The sequence below is a fragment of the Malania oleifera genome, chromosome 6, assembly GCF_029873635.1.
Source record: "Malania oleifera isolate guangnan ecotype guangnan chromosome 6, ASM2987363v1, whole genome shotgun sequence".
NCBI lineage: Eukaryota > Viridiplantae > Streptophyta > Magnoliopsida > Santalales > Ximeniaceae > Malania > Malania oleifera.
Window position 1 is genome coordinate 62,552,360 of NC_080422.1, and position 19,182 is coordinate 62,571,541.

A 19,182-nucleotide genomic window follows, 5' to 3' on the forward strand; every position below is an offset into this window, starting at 1 on the left:
AAAGGATGGAAGACAGGAAAAATGAAAGAGCTCTCAAGAATGGAGAAAAAATGAGGTTTTTCTCACAGGTGAAGATATATATACAGTGTGGTTCGGGCACCTGAATAGAGATTCGGTTGCCTGAACTATAATAATTACCCCAGATGATGAGTCTATTCGGCTGACCGAACATAGCTTCGGTGGGCTAAATCTCATGTGTCTTTTCAGTTTTCCAATGCTCGGTAGCCCGAATCGAATTTGTTCACTTCAGTTCGGCTAGCTAAATCAATTGATTCGATTAGCCAAAAATAAGTTCGGTTACCCGAACCATGTTCGATTGCCCAAACAATTTTAAACTAAAAAAGTTCAGCAACCTGAGTGACGTCAACACGTTGATCAAACTTCAAGTTAGGTCGCCCGAATTATCAAGGCTGAAATGGTTCAACAAACTGAACTTGGTCAACATTTTTTCTTTTGACCTTTTCTCATATAGTATGACCCTCTATGATTTAGATATAAGACCTAGGGATTATGGAGTCTTCCTATTCTATCCTATTGACACTTAGAAAATCTTTGAGTCAAGGAAAGATGGATTCAGATTTCTCTTTCACTCTCCACACTTGTTTCATTTTGACCCCTTTCATTTTGAATGCACAATCAAACTTAGTGTGCCTGTTCTTTTTGCACAATGCACAATAAGTATGGGTATAAGGACCAGAGGAGGTATTAGCATAATTATCTGATTCTCTCACAAAGTACCCTATATACATATTTTTCCTGCTTTTATTTCTAACTCCATTATATCCTATTCCTTCCTTATCTATGGTCATCTTCTATGATCCTAACAACTCATTAAAGTTCTTTTTCTTCTTTTTTTCCGCCGGTGAACATATGGATGATCATAGATTGATCTTCTACGTTCTTTTCTAGCTTTTACATTTTTAAGTTCTTAATACCTTTGCAAACATCTTGTTATTTAATGAACTCTTTAGTCATGTTGTTTGCTATATATTCAAGTTCTGCAATGAGAAAATCTTTATTATTGTCACTCAATGTTTGAGATCTTACTACATTCAACTCTTTTTCTAACTTCTCATTCTTGTTTACTAAGTGTTTGATTTTTAAACCATTTTCCCTTTCAACAAGAACTTTTGACTCACTCTTTTACACATGCCTTATACTTTTTTCTCAAAGTAGTATATCTCTTATTAGCTTCAACAAGTGACTTATGAATTCTAACATATTCAATTTGCAGTTCTTCATAAGTAGACATGCTTTCACTATCAGAATTATCATATGATTGAGTATCATATGCATCATTCAATTCATCACATGAACCATATCCAAATTTATCGAATAAAATAGAAGGATTTGAGATTACCTCATCATCAGTTAAGGCAATAAAGCATGGTTTACCTCCTTCAAGATACGTAAAGCTTGAGTCACAAGGAGTGGTCACTTTATCTTGCGTAGTTGCTCCATATCTCCTCTCAAGTTCCTCCCAGATCTCTTTAGCACTGTTACATAACATAACCTCACAAAGAATATTAGAATCTTAAGCATGCAACAAGTTGTTCAAGGCATCAGAATTTATTTGCACTAAGTTCTTATCATTATCATTTAGCTCAAATTTAGACTTAGGAACATCAACACAATCAACGATTTTTATTGAAATACTATCTCCTCGTGCAATAACCTCCCAGAACCTCCAATTTAAATCTTTAACAAATACAGTCATCCTAAATTTCCATACAATGAAATTTTCACTACTAAATACTGGAGGGTTCGTGACTAACCTTCCCTCACATGAAGGGGATGAACCAACACGAGCCATCATGATATTTTTACTAATTAACTGTTAAGTCTAGGTAACAGGGCACCGATACCACTTGTTAGCCTTTGTGCAATCCCAAGGGGGGTGAATTGGAGATTAAAAATTTTGTCCTAGGTTTATATAATCCAACAATTAGTATTACGCAACCTAGGGGCAGTCTAAGCAATTTCAAGCCCAAACAAATATTTAACCAATAAACATAAACATATAGGTGCAGAAAATAAAGTGTGAAAAATAAACTGACACCAGATATGTTATCGAGGTTCGGCCAATACTGCCTATGTCCCTGCCTTGGCTCACCAGCATAAGGATTCCACTACGGCACACTTAATGAGTGGAGTGGCACTGGTTACAACCAAGTCAATTAATGGGGCTGACCGTAACCAACAACTGCACCTTACCAGAATTGTGCACCTAGCTTTTCTAACTGGGTCTAAGCCAATCCGAGACTATTCAACAGGGCTAGTGTCCTTCTTCAAGCCCATGCCTAGAATACAACAAATATGAAAATTTTTGTACAAACAAACGCTTCTTATACAAGGAGATATGTACTACGATACAGTCCAGATAATATGCAAGCACAGATGATAGTAAATATGCTCAGTGCTTAATATTGTGCTAAACACTCAGTCTAATGTAAATCAATAGTTAAGATCTAGAGTGTATTTCCAAGCAAACTTTGAAACAAACAATCAATGTAAATCAATCACTACAAGTTTCAAAGTGCTCTAACAATAATATTGAAAATATCTCAAATAAGTTTTTCTCAAAATTAATGGCTCAAAAGATACTTGAAAATGTATAAGCTTGTGTAAAAAATATTTTTGCAAATCAAATATCACAAGCTTGATGAGTCTTGCAATCAAGATGCAAAGACTCACTAGCTGTAAGGGTATTCCCACTCAAAGATTTATTATTTAAATCGAGGGAAGAACCCTAGCTAAGAACTCTCAATGAAAATAATAATCAATGCAAGCAAGGAGAGTTTTAGAAATATCAATCACTCAATAATACTCTTGGGAACTTGATCTATCATGGGAATAGTGAAATAAAGAGTGTATGGGCTTAGAATAGGAAAAATAAGCACTTGAGATTTGAGAGGATTTTTGGCTAATCTTATTTTCTATTCTCTCTTAATCTTTGCAAATGAAGACCTATATATAGGCTTGGCCAATTTAATGGCCGTTGGAGACTCATAGGGAATTATTAAAAATGTTTTAAATGAGTTTAAGGATTTTAACCCTGTTTAACCCCAAATTAACGAGGTAAAAATAAAACCAACCAGAGTGTTTCGTGTGCCTGAGCTGAAGTTCAGCCACTCGAACTAACACAACAAGAAAAGGTATTTTCGAGGTTCAGGTGCCTGAATTTTAGTTTGGTTTGCTAAATGAGGCAATTCCTTAAAAAGACTGTGATTTGGTCGCCTGGTCTAAAGTTCAGTATGCCGAACTTGGACTTTTGGTCACCCAAGCCATATTTGAATGTGGGGTTTAGGCTGTCGAGTTGGTTAGAAAGTTCCTAACATAGGTTGGTTGCTCGTGGAAGATATATTCATTTTTGGTTCAATTTGTCGAACTCAAGTCAACTTTTTGACCCGTCCATGGCTCGGCCAACCAAGGTAATTTGAACTGCAAGGTTCGGTCACCCGAATGCCTTCTAATTTTTACCTAAGGTCATATTTTTTTTTTAAATATCCCCTAATAACATGGGAATTATGTTTGGGCTTTGTGCACTTAAGTGTAGGAACCTAAGGTCCAACTAAGGTCATTTTGAGCATATCATCCTACCATGCATGATGTAGATTATTATAGACCACATTGTGGTACAGTCCATAATTAAATTACAATCCTGAGTGAAGAATAAAATAAAAAAATTACAAAATACAACACAATATTGTTCAACCTTCTGTGTGATCACCATACGCCATTATGGTATAGCAATGTGTTCAATTTTAAGCGTAGAGTGAATCTGCATCCAAGCTCATGACAAACATCAGTTCCAAGTGTATTTGTCATTATCAAAACCGCAATATGACCAACTAAGTCAACAACACGCATAGAGAGGGAATGACACCTGTAAAGGTAAATATTCCCTCTGATCTTTCGTAAGGGGAATTGGTGCCAAAGGCCATCACAAACTCCCTATAAATAGGGAGTCCCAACACTGTAGCAATACACTGGGGGGAGAGCATAGTAACACTCTGTCAAAATAGAAAAAAAAAAAGAAGAAGAGAAATTACGGAGGAGATAGGGAACTAGAGAAACTCTGCAGAATTTGAGAGAGATATTAGAGAGAGTTTTAGAGGAAGAGAATTGGTAATACCTTGCTAAATTGAGGGCTTCAGAGTTGAGAAAGTTATGATTTAAAGAGATGCATTTAGACATGGAGCCTTATTAACACATTGAGCAGTATTTAGAAACAAAACAATAGAGAAATAGACTACAGAAAGCTTACCACACACTCGACGCACTAGAATGGACACGTAGACTGACACCAAGGAGGGAGAAGAAGACTGAAGGAGAGAAGAAGAGAAGGGTAAACTTCATAACTTTATTTTTCCTACTGTCTAATCCATTGATGTTTGTGTGCGAATAAGTTTAAGTGTAGTTCATTCCTTCCTAAGTCTCGGGTCCATGTATGAACCTAAGAAGAGCACTCTGAGTTAAATGGGCTTTGTTTTCCAAAATCACACCCAGTTTGGATTTGAACCCATTTTGGAAAATACACGAATCCAAATTTTAAGCCCAAACACCTGATCAGGACATAACTTTGGGTTTGAGCCCCTGATACCCACCAAAAACCCCAAGCCCATTTTAGAAGTCATCCCAGCCCAACACTTCTTAAAAGATAAACTGGGCCTCCCTATTTTAAAACTCAAATAGGGCCGACCTGTTTTCAAAACCTTAAGAGGCCCTATTTTAAAACTCAAATTGGCCCGACTTGATTTTAAATTTTCAAAAGGGCCTGTTTTAAAATTCAATTTGGGTCGCCCCGTTTTTAAAATTTTCAAAAGGGCTTGTTTTAAAATTCAAATTGGGCCAGCTCGTTTTATAAACTTTGGCCCATTTCAAAAGCCAACCCCACCAAGCCCACTTACATGTCTGGGTCAACCCCGCAGGGGGCAACTCAAATATGGGTCGCTGAGTTGACTCGCATGAGGCAACCCTGGTTTGACATGCCCAATTCACTGAGTCATAAACAAGTTGACTTATCTTCTACCTCACTCCTGCAATCAAACCCAAACCTGCAAACTGAGTTCTAGCCTTGACGACATCAAAACCCAGATCACGAACAGCAAAAATCAATATCCCACCAGTACTGCACATATCACACATAGAAAATTAAGGGGAAAAGAAGTTATAGGAATACATAGTTGTTGGTTCGTGATCACGAAGGAGGTCACCTCCACTCTATAGACCTGCAGAGAGAAATAAAGAGGGTGAGAGAAGAAAGAGAGACAAGGGGAGTGAGAGAAGAAAGAAGAGAGAAGAGAGGATGAGAGACGGAAGGAACATAGAAAATGGGAGAGGAAGGAAACAGAGAGAGGATGAGAGATGGAAGAAATAGTGAGAATGAGAGTAGAGAGTTACAAAGAAACCCTGAAAAGCAGAGAGCTTGAGAGAAAAAGGGTGAGAGAAGAGAGTAAAGAGAGACATAATGGAGAGAGACAGAGAGAAGAGAGAAGAGAGAAGAGAGAGAAAGAGAGAGAGAGAGAGAGAGAGAGAGAGAGAGAGAGAGTATGCGAGAGATTGGCGAACAAAAAAATGAAGAGAACAGGAAAATTTGGCTTAAGTATCTTAGGCTCAGGAACCATAGGATTTCCTAACATGGCACGACACAATCCATTCCATCGAAGTGGCTTACGAGGTGCCCCCTAGCCATCGAATCTCTAGCCATGATCAACGACTGAGACAATGGGTGTCAGCTCATTCGATGCGTGCAGGCCTACCCCTTCATGTGCCCACTAACTCCTGGTGAAGTCCGTCTCCTCATCATCAATGCTGGCAGTGGCTCACAGAGGACCGTTGGATCTTAATACTTCAAAAACACTTCAGACGGGCACAATCTCTTCAACATCCATTTCTCTAACGTGTTCAGTTCCTACCGTTCCATGGAGATCAACGTGGACGGTCATGATTTCCCCAGCGTCGGCCCCTCTGATGCACTCAATCCTCTCCGTTCGATCCCTATAGAAAATCAACGATCCCTATCGCACATGACAAGAGCTATCATTAATCCCCGCATGCGTCCTTGCTGGAAGTCCAATACGTGGCCACCCTATCTGCTGACATTAAACATGCGAGCATTATCACTCCCTGGCCGTTGCATCTCCACGCCTTTGCATGGCTCAAAAGAGGCCACGTCATCAACCTAGGGTACTCCCTACTCTCCACCGCACAATCTGAGTCGACATGGATAGCTTGGATCACACCATTGCCCTCCACCATCAATGTCTAATAGCTTCCCCATGGTAGACGTTCGATCCATGCACCGATCAAGGCCAAGATCACCCCCTGCCAGATGTCTCCTTAGGCGCCTCTCCAGATCCTATGCACTCCTGACACATGGTAAGTCTTGTCCCTAGGCATTTAATGCCTAAAATCGTTGTCCCCCTTGGCAGACGCTCCCATACATGCCATGTGACATGTGGCCAATTCTGTCCACTCACATTAAGGATTGCAGCTGTCTAGCCGTCGGATCTCCTTTCTCCATGAATGCCCAGGATCAAACCACGTAGCCCATCCTTCACCCGTATGCATTCCCTGCTCGGATGTTGCCACGTCTCCAACAGTCCTGACCTAGACCTTAAATAGGTTTTCTTTAGACCGGTCAAAGTTTGATAGGTCCGCTCTATCCCCTATACCGATTTGGTCCGGTTTTCCTTTATTTTAATTTTTAAATAAACTCCTCTAAACATCAAATAAATCCATAAAAACTCATAAAAATTCAGGAAAAATGCCAAAAAAAATCTTGAAAAATAAGAGAAAATTCACAAAAATATTTTAAGTCATTTTGAAAATAATTCCATCATACATGTTCATTCACAAGCACTCTCACACCCTCTTGCTTACACACACACACACACATGCATGTACACACTCACACAAGCACACTTTCATTCTTGCATGCATTTTAACACTTCCATATGCACATACATGCATGCACATGCATGTACACACTCACGCAAGTACGCGTTCATTCATGTATGTATTCTAGCACTTATGCACACACATGCATGCATATGCGTGAACAAACTCACACAAAGTACACTTTCATTCATGTATGCATCCTAACACTTGCACACCCGCATGCATGCACATGCATGTACGCACCCACACACGTGCACACCCATGCATGTAACATACACTATAACACCCGCACACATTTACACACATTCCATGCACACACTAAAACACACGCTAACACGATCGCCCCGTAGGCACTGCATGTTGACTCGGTCTTGACTTGACCCTAAACAGGTTGACCTTTTAGATTTTCTCCATGAACCGTTCAGGTCTTCTAAACCGTGATTGAGCCGGTTCGGTTTGCATCATTACTACTTGATTAAAAAGCCAAAATGCTCCAAAATCCCCAAAAGCATAAAAAATCAGAAAAGTCACAAAAATGTTTTCAAGCTTTGATTTTCATGGTTTTTTTCTTAATTTTATTTGTGCTATTTTCAAGTTCAGGAAAAAATCACAAAAATGTTTTCACACTTAGAAAAAACACAAAAATGTTTTTGGCCCAGGAAACCGTTTTCATCCTGAACAAATTCTAAAAACCTCATGGAATATTATTTTTCGTACTTAAGAAATCCTATAAAAATATCAAAATCCCAAGAGTGTATTTTGGTAAACTATTTTCTCGATTTTCCATCCCAATGATTTCAAACGGTAGCATAAACTCTTCAGAGTACGATATGCCGCAGTTCTGAGGGAATACCTATATAGAACCTTCATTTTTTTTCAATTTTTGGAAAGGAGTAATCTTAAAGGCATATTACATGTTATTTGTTGGATAATCTTCAATTAATATGGTACCATTCATAAGAACGGACGTGTAGGGGGTGCTAATACCTTCCCCTCGCGTAACCATACTCTCGAACTCGACTCTGGTAATGCAGACTAATTCTACCCCTAACGGGGTAGAAATCAAGTGTTCTAATTACACTTCAAAAGGTTAGTGGCGAATCAATCACACATTGTTTTTTTCACGAAAAATATCATTTTCAAAATCACACACCTTTTCTAATTCGTGTACCCTGGGGGCAACACACGATGTTGTGTTCCCGCCCACTGCAGGGAGGACGTCGCGACAGTCACTATTAGCCCTTTATTAGTGATGGATTTTAGAACCGTCACTAATACTTCTTTTATTTTAAAAAATTAAGAAAAAGTTATTTCAAAATATTAGTGGCGAATTTGAAGATTCGTCATTATTAGCCCCTTATTAGTGAAGAATTTTAGAACTTTCACTAATACTTCTTTTATTTAAAAAAAATTAAGAAAAATTTATTTCAAAATATTAGTGATGAATTAGAAAATTTGTCACTATTAGCCCATTATTAATGACAAATTTTAGAACCGTCAGTAATACTTATTTTATTTCAAAAAATTTTAAAAAGTTTATTTCACAATATTAGTGACACATTTGAAGATTCATCACTATTCGCCCGTTATTAGTGATGGATTTGGGAATGACCACTAATATTTCTTTTATTTAAAAAAATAAAAAAAATTATTTCATAATATTATTGACAAATTTGACAATTCGTCACTACTAGCCCCTTATTAGTGATGGATTTGGGAGTCGCCACTAATACTTATTTTATTTAAAAGAATTAAGAAAAATTTATTTTGACAATATTGGTAACGAATTTGAAGATTCTTCCTTATTAGCCCCTTATTAGTGATGGATTTGAAAATTTGCCACTAATAGTTAGTTATTAGTGACGGTTTAGAGAACCGTCACTAAACGCTTTTATTTAAAAAATATAAAAATAAATTATTTAAGAATATTAGTGATGATTTTGAAAATTCGTCACTAATAGGGTACTAGTGACAATTTTTTAAATTCATCGCTAATAGTGTATTTTATTTTTAAAAAAATTTATGTAACTAATAGTGATGGTTTCAAAACTGTCACTAATACCCTCTTTGCACGATTTCCCTAATCTCCCGCCTTTCTACTTTCCCAATATCCCTTTTCCCCTCCTTCCTTCTTTCCTCCTCCCTTATTTCTTCTTCAGGTCTTGATTTCCGTCTTTCTGCATGATTTTCACATGTCCTTTCCAACCTTCCCATAAGCCTCATACGACTCGAACGAACAGAGCCCTAGCCCATTTCGTTGAAGCCTTTTTTGAGTTTGTCTTGCACATTCGAACCAGTAGGAGCCTTTGTGATCCTTCGAACCAACAACATGCTCGTCTGTGAGCCTTCGAGCTAGCCAAAAGCCTTCGCGACTTTGTCTTCGACCTTCGAGCCAACATCGTGAGCTTATATGCGGTTTTGATTTGATCTAGCTATAGCTAGGGCATAGCAATAGAATTAGGAATTTTTCTATACGCAGATGAAATCCACTGAGGAGAAAACCAAACAAGATCTCCTCTGAGCTAGGTAAAGTAGTCGCGACACTAAACGGAGCGAACTCCCACCGACGAGAGCATCAAATCTTCTGCTCAATGAACCACATCTAACCACGTGCTTCGGCTACTTGATGAATTATTTCTGCACTAGATTTGGGATTGGAGAAGACAAAACATCAATACTTTGATTTTGCAGTAATATGATCTTTAGGTTTCAGAGGATTGGTAAACAGAGTCTTAAAGAGGGCATATTTTGTCCGGACACAAGTCATCATGGTGTTCAATCAATGGAGGTAGAGGTAAATTATTGTTTTGAATTGCATTTTTCTTTTCTTCTTTTGGTGACCGAGGCTTGTTCTATCATGAAGATGATGAAAATTAGCCAAGTAGTTAAGCAGATTATGTGCGGTTCTCATGGGTATATTACTTCTATAGTTATCTTGACGGTGTGATTTCATTTTGTAACCTCTCAAAATCTGATATTTGATTGTAAGTTTGGCCAAAACTTAAGAGTATGCTTGCCAAAAATTCAATCATTATGTTCCAACGAAATTTCCTATAAAATAGCAAAATAGAACACAGCCACAACCTTCTAGCATCCTTGCCTTTTTCAGAACCAATAGAAGAAATGCTAAAATGCTCCTCCATTGACTTCATGGGAAGCCCAACTTTGTCAAGGACTCCAAGTAAACTACTTCACAAACCCCCAAGTAAATAAATAGTGCATAACAAATTGGGAACTTTCTTTGTACTACTCGCACACAAAAGCAGTCATTTGTAGCAGATTGCTAGTGTTTACTTTGTTAACAACCAATATTCAAACAAACACCTTTATCTTATAAGTGATTTTAGCTCCTCATATGGTGAGCAGTATTCAGTAGAAACCAAGTTAACCAACCAAACAATTGTTAGATCAGTTCTGTTAATTTTTTAATTAGGTTTGATCAGTATGAATTTTTTAACATTTCAGTTATTTAGTTTAAATTTTTTTTTTTTTAAGCTAGTCCAAATTCGGTTTACAAGATTTAACTGACTATTACATGCACACATACACATTTTAAAGTTTTTAACCGACTAAAACCCAATTCCATAAATCCCCATTTCTGCATTTGTCCAAATTCCCCTAACCCCTTCTTTCCCATTTCCTGCTCCTCATCCTAGACAATGTAGCCCTTGTCCACCACCTCAAATCCTATATATGTAATCTTAGGTAATCTTAAATCTTATAATATAATGAGATTTCCACACGGTTTTACAATTTTCGCAAATAAAGTCAACATGAACAACTCGTTTGAATCTCTTTATTGACATTTCCAAGATTTTGCTTCAACACCAAACACCCCTCAAAACTGGCCTCACATTAATTACAGATAGAAAGAAGAAAGAAAAGAAAAGAGAAGAAATGAAGAACCATTGGACATCTGAACTTGACTGCTTTCCTACTTATTTAGGATCCTGCTCAATCCATCCATCCTCCTATGCTAACAAACTTTGCATTCTTTGATCGGTCAACAACCTCTAACTATTGCATTGTATCATTCAAAGGTATGAAAAAAATTATAACATGCTTATCTTAACTAATGATCAACCTTAAGGTTGTGACACAGGAAATCTTATATGTAATATAAGGTAATCTTTAATCTTATATGTAATTGTATATGTAATATTAGTTGATCATCACCCCTTTTCTTCTCATTCACTTCCATGTTTTCCTCTAATAACCTCTAACAACATCTGGATCTATTTTTCTTATTAGAGCATTATTTGGTTTGCTTTACAAGTGCCCGAATCATATTATTGCCCTTCCCTTATCTTATTTTCTATTGGATATCACCAAGAAATGATAGTTAATATTTTCTTTTTAGGAAGATTTTGGAATACGAAACATGAAAACTAAGGTGCAACCCTAAGAGGGGGGGGGTGAATTGTGTTATTAAAATTTCTTTTAAATTCTTTTATGAATTCTTAACCTTTTATAATTCTTTCAAAGATTTCCTGACTTCTTTTAGCAATCACACAAAATATTAAGTCTTTTATTCATCCACAACCACAACACAAATAAACAATCAATTGACTACTCAAACCAATCAACCACAATATAAGCAACCAATGAAAATATGCTTTGCAATTCTTTTGGCAATATTCAACTCGATTGTTTGCAACCTTGTGTATATGAATATGTAAGCACTGTAGAGAATGTACTTGGCCTTTCAATTGATAATAAAAGTAACATCCAATTACTCTTTCCAAAATCAGAATTCAATTAAACCTTTAGTTAATTGGTTTTGGGTTCTTAACTAATCAACGTAATCCCTTACGGTTTCTGCAAGGTATTGATTAACCAACGTACTCCCTTCCGATTTCCACAAGCCAAAGAACAAATTAAGCTTTGGTTTATTTAATTTCCAATACACGTTGTTTTTTATGATTGAGAGAATTACAACATCCACACAGTTTATATTTTTGTTGGAATTTAAAGAGAATAAGGGAAAAAGAGTGACATTGCTGTTTTTACCAGGTTTGGCTTATCCCTAGCCTACGTCCTCGCCTTAGGCAAACTACCTAAGGATTTCACTATACCTGTTCCTTTCCGGGTGGAACAAAAACCATTACAAGCGAATTCCATGCTCAAACTCCTTGACTAAGTTGGAACAAAGCCTCTTCAAGTGATAACCCATGCTTGGGCAATGTTCCAACAACCTGGAATCGTCAAAAAACACTGCAAGAATACAAGATAAATGCTGCGTACAAGGACACTCTCTCAAAGAGTAGATTAGTACAATTTCACCACTATATACTTCAAATTTTAAATATTAAGATGAAGCTCAAGTATAGAATTCACCAAGATTCTTTCTTATAGATAAAGAAAACTTGGTTGCAAATCAGAACCAAGGCTTTTCGACCAACTAGCAATTTCGTAGAGTTCTTCCAGCAAGGATATGAACAAGTATGGACTTTTAGAGAGTATGAATGTAGGATGCTTGTGTTTCTTTCTCTCTCTCTCTCTCTTTCTCTCTCTCTCTCTCTCTCTTAATTTGATTCATAAGTCTAAAGAGGTATTTATAAAGTTTTCTTGAGAAAGAGTTTCCTTACTTACCAATTTGACTTGGAGTTGGTCAACTTTGCAAAAGATTTGAAATCCTAGATTTAAATTTGAAGATCTTCCTGTTAAGATCAAATTTAAAAATCTCCGTGGACTCAGTCGGTTGACTCATTCGATTGGGTCAATTTTGTGCAGGTCGGTCGGCTAGACAGGCGGCTGGCAGCGTTTTGTCTATCAAAAATTAATTCCAATAAATTGTAAGTCGGCTAACAGAACTTAATTCAAAAATGTCAGTCGATTGGACAAATTAGGTGTCAGTCGGCTGACCGATCACAAGTCAAAATAGTCAGCCGGCTGGGCAGTTTATTCATTCTGGTGTTTTGTCAGTCGGCTAAGGAAACCTTGGGCAAACTTGTCAGTCGACTGACCAATTCATTCTTCTGGTTTTTCATTTTTAGTTTTCAAAATTAATTTTGCTCTCTTGCTTTGATTTTTCATAAAACATTTTTTGTGATATTAAAATAGGTCTCTAAGTCCATAAATATCCCTTAAAGATTCCAAAGAGCTTCAAAATATTTCAAATGATATTTAAACATTAAATTACTTACATAAAGACTTGTAAGACATTTGGACATTCTTGGTGCTTGAGTCTTCATGCTTGTCTTTTCTTTGTGCTCACTTGTTTTTCTTCAAGCTTTGATATACTTTTAAGCTTTCTCTCACATTCTTCAAGCTTTAAAATATCATCTTGAAATCCATACTTTAAGCTTCTTTTGGTCATCCTTTTTATACATATTCTTGAGCTTCAAAAACTTAAATCTTGAAATATCATTACTCAACCAAATTTATTAAGTTCAATTTGTTTGTTAGCATCAAAATAGGATGTTAAGCCTTGTAAGGTACTTTAATGATGACAAACAAGGAGCAAAAATTTGAGTAAGCCTTAAAAGGACTCCCCCTTACAATAAGCATCATCTTAACAACATTTGTAGCAATTTCAATATCATACAATATCATGCTCATTACATCATTCAAGTTCAAGATAATTCAATATCAAATACTTCTCCCCCTTCTTTTTGATACATATGTCATGTTCAAATTTTTCAATACCATGCTTAATTTTTGCTCAATACTTCTCCCCCTTTTGACATCAATCAAAAAGAGTGAGATATAAAAAAAAAGATTAAGTTCAAATGAACATACGAACACACGCTTCTCAATATATTGCAATATAGTATAGGTAGTGTGCCTCAATAGTTAAATAGTCATGCATATTTCATATTTGTCATTCATATTGCATAAGTGTTGTGACATCTTTTACAATCAGGCATATGTTGTACAACATTCATATTAGCTAAAAATACTTTAAAAGTCATATTTGTCATTCATAATTCATCATTCTTTCAAGATTCTTTCCCTCTTTTACATTAATTCTTGATACCAATTGTTTATTTCGTGAAACCAATTAGATAATTTCAAATGAAAATTAGGGAAAAATCATATTACAAGTAATGAGTCATAATATTCCCCCTGAATTTAATACATTCAGATTTGATACCAATTATGCTTTTAAGTTTATCATCCCATGCTTCAAATATTGATTCATATCATGCACGTGCTCATAGGTACTAATATCAAATACCAATATCATGTCAATATCATTAATATCATAACATGCTCATGGATATAATTATGCTATCTTGCTTAAATGCCAGTTGATATATTCAAGGATACCAATATACTTCATAGATACTAATGTTGATTTCACATCATATATTGGTCATGGATACCAAATTATTTAGATGCCAATTTTTCAATTTAACTTTCTCTCCTTTTTGACATTAGTTAACATAAAGGAGATTTTCAATAAGCATATGTAGTTTAGTATAAGGAGCAGCATAAGACAAATAAGTTTATCTATGTGATCCATCATTAGCATGTACGGCCAAGAATTAATTTCATATTCATATATCAATGTCATATCAAAATTCATGCATCAAAATTATACTCAATAACTTTATGCTCAAATTTTCAATATATAGCGAGTCATAAATTATCAATATAAGTTAAATCATTTTCATGTCTTTGGCACTATCAAGATATCAGCATGTAAGCATGTAGCATATCAGTATAACATATAAGCATGTGAGTATAACAACATATCATATAGGCATGGAGCATATTATTGTATTAGGCTACAATTTTGCTCATGTTTCTTAAGTGTTTCTCATTTTTCTTAGCTACTTCTCATTTTGCTCAAATATTTTTCATATTGCCACAGATTTTCTTTCTTTTGACTTCATATGAACTCCAAAATTTGCTTTGCAAATCTTAATGTTTTCTAAGTTAAGCCTTGTACGATTCATTCATTGATTGAGACCAACAATTTTTATTAGTTTTTAATATGATAAGCATCAGTAGGCTTCTTAAAACTCATCTTTTCATTTCAACTGGTTCAATATCCTTGTAGAAGATGTGATTAAGTTTCTTTTATAATTTCTAAAAGGAATACCTAACATCTACGGAGTCCTTGATTTATGAACTTGACTTATCTTGGTACCCATATTTTCTTGGGTTTGGATGGTTTAACAAGAGAAGTTTCTTTTACTTTCCAAACTTGTTTAACTTTTACATCTTTCCTCTTTAATGGACATTCAAACTTTATATGCCCCTTCTTCTTACATAGGTAGCATATCGTGTGAGTATAGGCATTAGAAGAGGTGCTAGCATAATTTTTTGAGGCTTTTGTAAAGTATCCATGTAGAGATTCTTTTTTCTTTTATTCTCAATTCCATTAAATCCTATGTCTTCTTTATTTAAGGTCATTATTTGTGTTCCAATTAGTTTGTCAAAATTTTCTTTCCCTCTAGTAAAATTGTAAATTATCTTTTCTTTATCTTCAATTTGTCTTTTGAGATCATTTATCTCTATATCTTTCTTGCCATCAATATTCGCTTGTGATTTCACTATTTCTTGAGACAAGTTATTGATTTTACTTTTTAATTCATAAATATATATGTCTTTCTCAATTTTCATAGAAGTTTGAAATCTTAAATCTTCTATTTCTTTCATCAATTTTTCATTCTTGCTTTCTAATTTCTTTATTTCCAAATCTTTTTCCTTTTTAGCAAGATTTTTAGCTTCTAAATCTTTCATAACTCCTTCATTCTTGTTTTTCAATGATGTCTATCATTTAGTCACATTAACTAACATCTTATGAACCTTGAATAAATCATTTTGAAGTTCTTCATAAGTTAACATACTCTCATCATTGGATTCATTAAATGAATCACTACCATATTCATTATCCGATTTGGACGAGGAACAATGTTCTTCATCATCATCCCATGCCCTATAGCAAGTATAAGCAACCTTTTGTCACTTGATTCATCATCGGAACTACTTGTACTTAAATTATCCCAAGTAGTGGCTTTCATTGCCGTTTTCTTTTTGGAATCCTTCTTAAGTAGTGGACATTCCGATTTTAGGAATTTTATTTCTTGCTTTCTTCTTGCTAATTTCTTCTTCTTCTTCTTCATCTAATTCAGATTTTGATTTTCTTGTAAATTTATTCGTCCTTCTAAGGATTTTAACAAGTTTCTTGGATATGTAGGTTAATTCATGTTTATTCATCTCTTCTTCAGCATCACTAAAGCTTTTATTTGTTGTTTTAAAAACTATGGATTCTTGAGCTTTAGTATTTCCACTTCTTTCATTCATGGCCATTTTGCATGTGTGGAGAGAACTCATGAGTTCATCGAGGGAAGTGTTTTTAAGATTCCTTCGTTTAGTTATTGCTATGGTTTTTGGTTCCCATATTGGTGGCATCCCTCTAAGAATTTTTTGAATCATCTCATAGGTGGTGTATGTCTTTCCTAGTACATTGAGGGAGTTTATAATATGGGTGAACCTAGTGTACATACTAGTGATTGAATCTTCAGGATTCATCCTAAAGGCTTCATATTCGCTAGTGAGCATATCTATCATATTATCTCTTACATCTACCATTCCTTCATAGGTTACTTCTAGCTTATCCCAATTTTGTTTGGCTGTTTTGCAAGCTATGATTCTATTGAATTCATTAATATCTAGAGCACAACACAAAGCATTGATAGCACTTGAATTTACTTGCAGCATTTTGTGATATATTTTAGTCATGTCCTTTTTCTCCTTAGGGATTTTTTTTTTCATCTATTAGTTTGGTAGGAATTAGATCACCATCCATGACAACCTCCCAAGCTTTCCAATGCATAGTTTAAAGGTAGATCCTCATACGTTGTTTCCAAAATGTATAGTTTAAACAACAAAAGAGGGGAAGCCTAGTTGAGGATTGTCCTTCTCCAAAGGGAGCTACCCCTAACTGTGCCATTAAGATTTTGTATAGCTACTAATTAAGATTTGCGATAACCCCACTCTGATACCAATTAAAAACTAAGGTGTAGCCCCAAGAGGGGGGCTGAATCGGGTTATTAAAATTTTTTTAAATTCTTTTATGAATTATTAACCTTTTATAATTCTTTTAAAGATTTATTGACTTCTTTTAGAAATCACACAAAAGATTAAGTATTTTATTCAACCCACAACCACAACACAAATAAAAAATCAATTAACTACTCAAACCAATCAACCACAATATAAGTAACCAATCAATATATGCTTTGCAATTCTTTTGGCAATATTTAGCTTGATTGTTTGCAGTCCTGTGTGTATGAATATGTAAGCCCTGTAGAGAATGTAATTGGCCTTTCAATTGATAATCAAAATAACATCCAATTACTCTTTCCAAAATCAGAATTCAAATAAACCTTCAGTTATTAGGTTTTGGGTTCTTAACCAATCAACGTACTCCCTTACGGTTTTCGCAAAGTATTGATTAACCAACGTACTTCCTTTTAGTTTTTGCAAGCCCAAGAACAAATTAAGTTTTGGTTTATTTAATTTCCAATACACGTTGTTTTTTATGATTGAGAGAATTACAACATCCACACAGTTTATATTTTTGCTAGAATTTAAAGAGAATAAGGGAAAGAGAGTGACACCACTAAGGTTCGACTTATCCCCAGCCTACGTCCTCGCCTTAGGAAAACCACCAAAGGATTTCATTATAGCAGTTCCTTTTAGGGCAGAACAAAAATCATTAAAAGAAAATTTCACGCTCAAACACTCCTTCACTAGGCTAAAGCAAAGCCTCTCCAAGCGATACCCCATGCTTGGGCAACAATCCAACAACCTAGAATCGTCAAAAGTACTATAAGAATACAAGATAAACACTGTGTACAAGAACACTCTCTCAAAGAGTAGATTAGTATAATTTCACCATTATATACTTCAAGCTTTAAATATCAAGATGAAATAAGATGAAGCTCAGGTATAGAATTCACCAAGATTCTTTCTTATAGATAGAGAAAACTTGGTTGCAAATCGGAACCAAGGCTTTTGATCAACCAGCAATTTCGTAGAGTTCTCCCAGTAAGGATATGAGCAAGTATGGACTTTTGGAGAGTATGAATGTAGGATGCTTGTTTTCTTTCTCTCGCTCTCTCTCTCTCTCTCTCTCTCTCTCTCTCTATTTGATTCATGAGTCTAAAGAGGTATTTAAAGAGTTTTCCTGAGAAAAAATTTCCTTATTTACCAAGTTGACTTGGAGTTGATAAACTTTGCAAAATATTTGAAATCTTAGAATTAAATTTGAAGATCTTCTCGTTAAATTCGAATTTCAAAATCTCCATGGAGTTAGTCGGCTGACTCACTCAACTGGGTCAATTTTGTGTAGGTCAGTCAGCTGGACAAGCAGCTGATAGCATTCTGTCTGTCCAAAAATTAATTCCAATAAATTTTCAGCCGGCTGGACAGATCAGGTGTTAGTCAGCTGACTGATCACAAGTCAAAATAGTCAGTCGGCTAGGCAATTTATTCATTTTGGTGTTTTGTCACTCGGCTGAGGAAACCTTGTGCAAACTGGCCTGTCGACTGACCAGTTCATTCTTCTGGTTTTTCATTTTTAGTTTTCAAAATATATTTTGCTCTCTTGCTTTGATCTTTCATAAAACATTTTTTGGGATTTTAAAATCGATCTCTAAGTCTATAAATATCCCTTAAAGATTCCCTAAAGAGCTTCAAAGTATTTCAATTGATATTTAAACATTAAAGTACTTACATAAAGACTTCTAAGACATTTAGAAATTCTTGGCGCTCGAGTCTTCATGCTTGTATTTTCTTTGAGCTCTCTTCTTTTTATTCAAACTTTGATATACTTTTAAGCTTTCTCTCATATTCTTCAAGCTTTAAAATATCATCTTGAAATCCATACTTTAGGCTTCTTTTGATCATCCTTGTCTACATATTCTTGAGCTTCAAAAACTTAAATCCCGAAATATCATTACTCAACCAAATATGTTAAGTTCCATTTGTTTGTTAGCATCAAAATAGGATGTTAAGCTTTGTAAGGCCAACAAAATAAATGGGAAAGATGGTGATTAGGAGTGTGCTTTTTAGGGGGCGGGGGTTGTTTCTTGAAATAGAAGCAGACTTGGCAACGAATATTGTATCGTATAATCTGTTGTAGATTAGGAGGTTATTGGATGAGCAAATTATAATTCATATCCAATTCAACTAAGTTGTGGTACAAATTGAATAATCTATGGTGGTTGGTGGGTAATCTTTCTTCGTAAGAATAAATTATTTCCCATAGCGGATAAGTAATTTCGTAACATAATAATTGACCATGTGTGTGGTAAATTA